Source organism: Dendropsophus ebraccatus, chromosome 12 (assembly GCF_027789765.1).
Source record: "Dendropsophus ebraccatus isolate aDenEbr1 chromosome 12, aDenEbr1.pat, whole genome shotgun sequence".
Lineage (NCBI taxonomy): Eukaryota > Metazoa > Chordata > Amphibia > Anura > Hylidae > Dendropsophus > Dendropsophus ebraccatus.
In genome coordinates, this window is record NC_091465.1 from 11357514 (window position 1) to 11367720 (window position 10207).

The window sequence follows — 10207 nt, forward strand, 5'->3', positions numbered from 1 at the left end:
GGATCTCCGACCTGGCTCAGACAGCAACCCGCGCAAGGGGGGGAACGGTGAGTCAGACTTTAGGAGGCACCTGCTTCCATATGGGCTTCTCACACACCGACCCTAACCAGGGCGGCACCAGCAGGAGAGAAGCCCCGGCCTGTAGACTTGATGCAGAGACTCTCAGGGCCTCTGTACTCCAGGTCTCCCGTCAGGGACAGGAAACCACTGAGGAGAGGAGGGCCTAATCTTTTTATACTCCAGGTTTATCCCCCAGGTGATGTGTAGAAGGACCGAGGATAGATAGATCCCCCCCCCCCCCCGCCACATAATGAGCGATGGTAGTACCTATGGAAGGTGTTGGAGGTGAAGTCAGTATTCAGCCCTATATACCGGGGCTGAACATCCAAAAGTGGATTCTGCCATGAAGTCCTCCCTGTGTACATATAATAAAGTCTATAATTCCGGGATTCTCCCTCTGCTAATGAATAATGTACTTACAATTAAATTGAATTAATGGACTTTATTTACTTTCCATCTTCGGAGACTTCTTTCCACTTCGCTGAATTAATAAGTCCACAAAGCGGCAAATAATTAATGAACGTCTCTGAAAAATTAATTATACAAGTCACACGCAGGAAACACTTCTAGTAGCGGCATAAATAAACACTGATCTGCAGCTCTGAGCCCGGCAGGGGCCCTCTTAAAGGAGCCCCCCCTGTCCTCTATACACACACACATATATATATGCAACTTAGTCCAGGATTTTTAGCTACATGTCTATGGATCTCAAGAGGTTGTGCACTTGTGTAGCTGCAGGTTCAGAGCTCAGTGGGTGTTCCCTGTGTCTCCCCTCCATGCCCCCTTTATTTAGATTGTAAATGTTCCCTGTAAAGCCGTTCTCTTCAGAATGTTCTTTTAATGTTCTAACAGCTGTGTCTCCTCTCATACTGTACTGTGCGATTTCTGGGTTGCTGACTTGTGGAACTGCAGTTTCAGACATTAGTGGGTGTTTCTTGTGTCTCCCTTCCATGCCCCCTTTATTTAGGGTGTGGATGTTCCCTGTGGTGTCTCCTCCCTCCTTTCATAAGACTGTACTGTGTGATTTCTGGGTTGTTGACTTGTGGAGCTGCAGGTTCAGAGCTCAGTGGGTGTTCCCTGTGTCTCCCCCTCCATGCCCCTTTATTCAGATTGTGAATGTCCCCTGTATGTTCTCCTTCTTAATGTTCTAACAGCCGTGTCTCCTCTTTCCTCTTATGAGACTGTACTGTGTGATTTCTGGGTTGCTGACGTGTAGAGCTGCAGGTTCAGAGCTCAGTGGGTGTTACCTATGTCTCACCTCCATGCCCCTTTAGATTGTAAATGCCCTGTATGTTCTCCTTCTTAATGTTCTAACAGCTGTGTCTCCTCCCTCCTCTCATGAGACTGTACTGTGAGATTCCTGGGTTGCTGACTTGTGGAGCGGCAGGATCAGAGCTCAGTGGGTGTTCCCTGTGTCTCCCCCTGAAGGGTCAGAGCTCAGTGGGTGTTTCCTGTGTCTCCCCCTCCATGCCCCTTTATTGTGATTGTCCCCTGTAAGTTCTCCTTCTAAATGTTCTAACAGCTGTGTCTCCTCTCTCCTCTCATGAGACTGTACTGTGTGATTTCTGGGTTTCTGACTTGTGGAGCTGCAGGTTCAGAGCTCAGTGGGTGTTCCCTATGTCTCCCCTCCAGGTGCCTTTATTCAGATTGTGGATGTCCCCTGTATGTTCTCCTTCTTAATGTTCTAACAGCTGTGTCTCCTCCCTCCTCTCATGAGACTGTACTGTGTGATTTCTGGGTTGCTGACTTGTGGAGCTGCAGGTTTAGAGCTCAGTGGGTGTCACCTGTAAAATTGCTCTCCTCCTCATAAAAAAGCAGCTATATTCACTTGGTGCACACACACCTGCATAGGGGCTGTATACACTGACAGATTGGTTGTAAAGGTTCAGATAATTCTTATTTTCTGCATAATAAGTAGATTTGCCTAAAATGCTTTTGCTGCCCAGTCATTCTACTATTCTTTTAGTGAAAATTATATATATATATATATATATATATATATATATATATATATATATACTGTATGTATGTATAACAGTTTCTGTTCAGATTGTGATAAGTATATTATTGAAGCTTTTTCATATCTTGTATTATTCATGGACACCAGAGCCATAGACCTGTCATTCATCTATATTGCTACCTTACAGATACTAAGAAAAAATCCCAATATCTATAGATATTCAGCAGCAAATTGAACAAATGACCTTCCCTTAGGTGGAAAAACTGTGATAATGAATGTGAAATTGCCTTGGGGAGATGATAGCACTCGCTGCTGCTCTCTGCTTATAAGCCGCCGCCGCTGCCGCCATGTATGCCGCTCTTAGGTCAGGACATAAGTGAAGCAGCGAGGAAAGAGCGATCTGTTCCCATTATAAGAGACAACCTGAGAGAGCGAAAATCTGATGGAAATCCTAGTAGATGATATAGATTGTGTATATATGTAACTATAAGGCCATGTTGTAGCTTCTATGCGTTGCTATATAATATGTGTCACCTGTAAGAATGCACACGCTGCACATCTAAAATGTATCCTATTCCGTGCTGTTTGCAGTATGGGACACAGAACTGGAACGTGTGAACACATCCCAAATCCCCAGTTACACTGTACGCTGCTTCAACCCCAAACAACAAAAAATCCACAATGGGGGTGAAGAGTTTTTATTAGTATCTCAGTTTATTGTATTGCATTATATATGCGTTTTCTATTTAAAAGGACGTCCGTTATTGCCGCAATGTAATTAACTTCAATGCAATGCATTGAAGTCAATGGAACGACCGACGTCCAATGCAAACACTGTATAAAATGACGGACGTTGTCTGCGCAAAATCATGATCATGTCAATTATTTTCGTACGTCTTTTGCAAACAGCGGACGTTATTTAGTTTAGTAAGTTTCCTCTTACGACCATGACACGGGGAGACTATCTCAGGTGTAAGAGTTGGGGTAATAATGATCCCTAGGTGTTTGTACAGTAATATACAGTACACAGCAGTATTCTGTTTAGTATCTCTGCAGGAAGCTGAACAATGTTACCAGATGACGCTGTGTTATACCAATATGTCGCCATCTGAAGACCAATAATCAGCAAATTATTGGATATTTCCAAGTGTAAACCTGTAGACAAGAAGGGGTTATTCCATTGTGGTGATATTATTATAGAATGAATACAAATAATCAAACAGATTGAAGCCAGAGTGCAGCATGCCGATCAAATATGGCAGGTGACGTCATATAGTCATATGGTTTTATAGAAATACAGACCTCCAAAAGTTGTCAGTGCATCCACATACAAAGGCGATGACCAAGAGTAAGATTCAGTCCAATCCAGATCAATATCGTACCTGGAAAAAACAAACAGAAACTAGTCTTGTATGGTATGAACACCTGTAAGGCAATGGTGTATAGAGAACACTGAATAGTCAACCACAAGTCCACAAGTGCTAGTAGATAACCAAACATAGCTCAGCTAACACTGGGTTTAGCTGTTATGGCCACCACCATCTTCACTATCATTTACAGCCTGTCTATTCTCTACCATAACTTCATCCAGTTCTATCCTGAAGCCTTTGGGGCTCAGCTGGCCTTAAAGGAGAAGTACGGTGAAAATTTTTATTAAAGTATTGTATTGCACCCCAAAAGTTATACAAGTCATCACTTCCTGGATAACATGGTGATGTCACTTCCTGGATAACATGGTGATGTCACTTCCTGGATAACATGGTGATGTCACTTTCTGGATAACATGGTGATGTCACTTCCTGGATAACATGGTGAGGTCACTTCCTGGATACACATTGTGATGTCACTTCCTGGATAACATGGTGATGTCACTTCCTGGATAACATGGTGATGTCACTTCCTGTATAACATAGTGATGTCACTTCCTGGATAACATGGTGATGTCACACCCAGACTCCCAGAGCTGTGCGGGCTGTGGCTGCTGGAGAGGATGATGGCAGAGGGATGCTCAGTGTCCCTCCAGTGCCCTGTGTCCCTCAGTGTCCCCCTCCTATCATCCTCTCCAGCAGAAACAGCCCGCACAGCACTGGGAGTGGGGTCGTGACATCAGCATGTTATCCAGGAAGTGACATCACCATGTTATCCAGGAAGTGACATCACTATGTTATCCAGGAAGTGACATCACAATGTTATCCAGGAAGTGACATCACCATGTTATCCAGGAAGTGACATCACCATGTTATCCAGGAAGTGAAGCTTTGATGCAGTAGTAAGTGCAGGGGAAAAAAATCACTTTATAAGCATTTCCGGTAATAAGTGTATATTGGGGATTTTTGGGGGGCAATACAATACTTTACAAAAATTTTCACCAGACTTCTCCTTTAATCTAGAAGATCCTGCTGCCAATTGTTTGGTCAGGAGGCCACGGTGTTGTATGGTATGAACACATGTAGAACAATGGTGGTCAATTGTGGTAAACAACACTGAATGGGTAATCCAAAGACTATTATATTATGTATGGGGGAGGGGGCTGACAATGATAATCCTACCACTAGGTTTACCTGTTATGGCCACTATCATTTCCATACATACACAGGAATATTACAAGATTTGTCCATATAGTAACACGTTTACTTTCTTTTTCAGATATAAATGAATAATTTCATACAACAAATGCCGAAACATCGACTGGCACCAACCTTACACCAGAACAACAAGAAGGAAGAAGCGTCCATTAACCCCTTAATGATGGAGCAAATTTATGTTTTTGCGTTCTTGTTTTTCCTCTTTGTGTTGAAAAGGCCATACCGCTTTTTTTTTTTAATCTAAAAACCCCTATGAGGGTTTTTTTTTTTTTTTTGCTACACCAAATATACTTAGTAATGACATAAATATTTCTTCTTTATATTGTTTACCATGTGGTAAAACGGATGTTATCTTATGTCCCTCAAGTCCTTGTGATTAACGATACCCAGTTTATGTAACTTCTGTTCTATTTGACTACTTTAACAAAATTAACTTAAAAAAAAAAAAAATTGTTTAAAATTACTCTATTCTGACCCTTATGTTCTGTAGACCCGCAGAAGACAGGCAGGCAGCCGTGAACTAGTCATCCGGGCCGTGGCCGTGGCCAGCTAATTGCAATAAAATATGTTGGTTCTCTACAATCCGGCTGACTATAAAACAAGGGTCACGTGTAATAACTATTCAGTGAATATTCACATTCTTCAGTACAGGATTCTCTGAATTTCCACTTAATTTTATCCTTCACTTTAATTTGTATCTACAAAACATCTTTAAAATTAATAGAGTTAAATGGCACAGGTCACATGTCACATCTATGATCAATTATAATACAGTTACTAATAGAATGAAGTGATACTGCTATGTAATTGGATCGTACTTGTCTCATTTCACTGAGATAATCATATAATGTTCAGGTAGAAACTAAACTAGAACTAAAAATAGAAGAACAAATGCAATGTATAAACTATATACATTGTTAAAGGTTTAAAAACTTGTTTTTTAATAATGGGAATCATATATTCACACTCTTAGGGTGTGTTCACACTGAGCAAAATCAATGAAATTCTGCGGTGGAATCCCGACTGCTTCAGTGTCAAACAGCGTGTCTATGGGAGGGCCCGCATGTCAATTCTTTAAGCGGAGAGACACAATGTTTGACATGGAGGCAGGCGGGATTCCGCCACGGAATTCCATTGATTTTGCTCAGTGTGAAAATACCCTTAAGGTTGAGGACCTTCAGGTCATGTGATCAGGTCCTTCACCCTTTTCTTTCTCTGTGCAGGCCCTGCTCCATCTCCTGTGTCTTCTGACATTCAGTGTTCACCCTACACTACAGTGAGCAGGCTGAACATTAGAACACCGGGCCCCTAGAGGTGCTGTCGGTCCCGGCACTTGCCTGACATCAATACAGACAAGACAAAGAGATGGAGACAGCACGTCCAAAAAAATGATGGGAGATGTAGTTCTATTGTGCCACTGCCCCCCCTCCTATACTGTGTTATCCTCTAATCTGTCGCAGAACTACAACTCCCATTATGTACTGCCAATAGAGCATGATGGGGGTTGTAGTTCTGCAACAGGGAGAGCAACAGGTAGCCAAACTACAACTACCACTATGAACTGTCAGCAGGACATGATGGGAGTAGTAGTTCTGCAACTTAAATGGCCACATGTTGCAAAACTACAACTCCCATCATGAACTGTCAGCAGGACATGATGGGAGTAGTAGTTTTTCAACCTGAATGGCCACAGGGTGCAAAACTACAACTCCCATCATGAACTGTCAGCAGGACATGATGGGAGTAGTAGTTTTAGGGGATAATCTCACCTGTCCTGGATCCTTCTCTGGCCTCCCTAGTCCTCTTCTCCTTCTGATGGTCCCCGAGGTTAGATAAAAGGAGAGGGGGGCGGCCAGGCTCCTGGCAGAGGATTGGGGGTGGGGGGCGCTGAGGTGCGGGAAAGGGGGGGGAGATTGGGCTCCTGGCATGGGATTAGGGGTCGCTGAGGGTGCTGAGGTCAAGGGATGTGGAAGAATCGGGGTGCTAGGTGCCGATCACTGAGGTCCGGGGGGGGGGGGCGGCGCTGCAGCCAGGGGGGCGGAACAAAGCAAATGGTCAGTAATTATTACAATTTACTACATTATTATATGTACTGGCCCTTTAACAAGCACCTTAGTCTTGGCGCGGAGTGTAGACAAGGCTTCATACGCAGACGCTTATGCAGCAGACTCGCCCTCACAGCTGATGTTTTTGGAGACATTAGAGGCGAGAGTACAGAGAATGCAGGCAGTAGCCGCTCCTATTACGTCTCTTTATAGTCCAGATATTTTTCTCGCTTTCTCCCTGGAATTGTGTGAAAATATGGCGTGCTGAATTCTGCAGACTGCTCTGTTTCCGAAGGACACGCTTAATATTTCAGAGACTATAAATACTTCTGAGACCGCATGGATCGTGGTTATAATGGAGGCGACCATATGTCCACTATATTTCCTATTTAGTGATTTTAAAGACCTGAATCACTCCCAATATTACATCGGATAACATTACTTTCCAATTACATTTTAACCTATCCAAGTCTTATTGTTTCTATAGAAAAACTTTGCTGGAGGTTTCTGGAAGCTTCCCCTCCCAACCAAGATGATCTCCCCCCTAGCCTAAATTTCAGACCTGGGTGCATGTATATGTGGGGGTATAGTTCACTACAACCCCCTGGTCTTAATAGTAGTGACATGGCCTTACATAATACATTGTTATAATACTCAACTATCAGATTTTTCCAAATATTGGATCCCTCAGTGATATTCAAGCCATGCCCGCGGTTTGCCTGGGAATGCCCCAAAACACTGCCTCTATCTGGGATATACATAACCCCCACCTATTGTGCGTGCCAGTTACCAGGTGTGTATTGCATAAATGGGAAATGTTGGAAAGTATGAAAGACTGATACTGTATAATATGCCCATGGGAGGACTTCAGGGGTGGGACATGATTTACACAGAACCTTTCTGCGTCACACTCCGCCCATGAGGTCCTGTATTACAGATAGCAAAGTTGTGTGGAGTATTTCTGTAACCCATAATGCAAATTCACATGCATGTACGTCCAGGGTTGCTGCAGTTATGTGCAGCCTCACAGACATGCATGTCAAGGAGTCAAGAGACTGAAACTTATCTAATTGATTCTCTAGGTTTAAAATACTCTGCATGTAACTAAGACAGTCAACACAAATGAGATGATAATAACTCCCATTTACAATATGTCTGCACTATGTCAGCATTATTTGATACTTTTTAGGATGTTATAGGGTCTAGAAGTTTAGCAGCAAAAGTTTTAAAATTTTACATACAGTAACAGCTGCTGCAATCAGGTACAGTAAGGGAGCGTTTACACAGATGTATCAGATTATTGCACACGGAGCAAAAGTGAACATGTTTATTCTTCAGCGCGGAGAGAGGAGCCGCACGAGCCTCCCATAGACTGTCATTATTACAGGGAGGCTGGCGGCATTCCGCGGTGGAGAATTCCGCCACTTTTGCTCCGTGTGAACGGAGGCTAACTGTATCCACGATTCCATTTCCCTTTTCAATGTTCATATTACTGAAAATGCTTGAGCAGCAACTTGATTAAGTCCCAATTCAGATATATTGTTCATTTCACTGCATTTTTTTTGCTCCAGCATGCATAGCTACTATATTTTCGCTGTTCTAGCATAAGCATTGATGCAAGGAGGTAAGTGAATGAATAGAATGTTATGCTGATTTTTTTTTTACTTTCCTCCTTTGTTAAAGAGACTCTTCATACGATGTTTTGTCGACCGAATGTGTTTCTTGTAGCCAATAAAACACTTAAAGCGTAACTGTCGTTTAAATGTAATTTTTCAGAAATCAATAAATATCGATAGTACAAGCAATTTTAAGAAACTGTTTTATTTAGCAAAAGAGTTTCCTTCTGTACTCAAAAAGCTGTTTTTTACCTCCCCCCCTCACTTCAGAAAAAGCAGGATTTCTATGTCCATTATGCTCTATGGAGAGGGGAGGGGCTGAGAGGAGTGAGTGAGCACTGAGCAGTCCAGCACAGCACAACACCCTTCAATCATCTCTCAGCAAGTTTCTAGATAAGCACTGATCTTTCTGACCCCTGAATCCAAGGTTTTAGGTGCCCAGACAGTCTACAAACAGCTGACCGTCTCTTCTTCCTGCTCACTCATCTCCCTCGGCCCCTGCCCCCTCCATAGGATATAATGGACACAGCAGAACCTGTCTTCACTTGCTTTTCTGTAATAAAGATAGATTTGCCTGATAATGAACAGATAAGAAGTGGAGGGGAGGCGGGGAAACTGCTTTTTCAGTACATTTTGAGTACAGAAAGAGGCTTTTTTGCCTAATAAAACCTATTACAGAGTTGTTGTTTGTTTGTTTTTTTAAATCGCTTGAACAATTGATTTCTGCAAAAAAAAAAGATAGATACACCTTAAGGGAAATCTGTCAGCCCCTATCTAAGGTGCTGTCAGTGTGTTGTAGCTGTCAGTCCCCTTGTGAGCATGATGCCTTTTGGTAATTTGTCCATGCAGTGAATTATGCACAGACCTACTGTAATGAAGAGTCAAAGAAAAGTTGTTTGTGCCGCACTCTGGCCGCCTCACCACTCCTTCCTCCTCTTCATGATTAATCAATGCTGCCCGGCCTCCTGCTCACTCAGCTGTCAGTCAGTGTCTGTGATTGCAGATCAGTCCTCTGTAGGCAGTTAATGTCTGAAAGAAACACTCAGATATAGCTGAATCTCAGAGCCCAAACGTGTTGGAGCTGTGGTCTAGGGGTAACTCACCTGTCTATAGACCTGGCAGCAGTTCATTCTTTGCCTGAAATCTCCTGATGGAAATGAAAGATTGGTCTTTATTTTTTTTTCTTCTCATTATTGTATTATTTTTAAGCCCAAGTTCCCATTCAGTATTTTGCTACCAAAACCAGGAGTGGATTGAAAACACAGAAAGGCTATGTTCATACACTGTTAAAATTTAGTGGATGGCCGCAATATTTCAAAACAATCGGGGCGGAGAATCGCGGGCACGGGGAGCTGTAAAAAAAAAAAATCAATGATGGTCATTTTCTCCCCTGTTCTGCCGTCTGATAAAAGTTTTTTATGGCTGGACTAAGGGCCCTATTCCACGGGACGATTATCATTCGCATAATCGTTAACGATAAACGATCCAAACGACCGCTATTGTGAAAGACTTGAAATCGTTCACCCATTTACATGGAACGATAATCGTTACTTATGATCGTTCTTGCGGTCGTCTTGTCATCGCTATTGCGTTCGTCACTACTGCGAACGACGTCTTATTCAATGCGAACGATTTGCGAACGAGCAACGATAAAAATAGGTCCAGGTCTTATTAAACGATCAACGATTTCTCGTTCGGTCGTTAATCATTAACTGCTATTCACCCGAACGATTATCGTTCAGATTCGAATGACCTAACGATAATCTGAACGATAATTGTCCCGTGTAATAGGGACCTTACTTTAAAAAAAAAAGTTGGACCGCAGGTCCTCATTTCCGGGCATGTTGGGAATTCCAGCCCTGGATTGGCGATCACTGCCCTATAGTTATTTATATAACAAAAACTTTTTGTTAGAAAAAACTAACAAAACCCCCCAAATAT

The 10207-nt window shown here is 42.7% G+C and overlaps 1 long non-coding RNA gene across 2 annotated transcripts; it reads right to left on the reverse strand.

The window, feature by feature from the left end:
- Nucleotides 1-538: 538 nt before the first annotated feature.
- LOC138770003 (uncharacterized) lies at nt 539-9413 on the reverse strand. 2 transcript variants are annotated; one of them, XR_011359373.1, is made up of 4 exons: nt 9370-9413; nt 6717-6888; nt 3323-3402; nt 539-586 (listed from the first exon to the last, which is right to left on the reverse strand). It is a non-coding gene; the product is annotated as an uncharacterized lncRNA (long non-coding RNA). The 2 variants fall into 2 exon arrangements; XR_011359372.1 differs by lacking the exon at nt 9370-9413 and adding an exon at nt 9188-9292.
- Nucleotides 9414-10207: the final 794 nt, after the last annotated feature.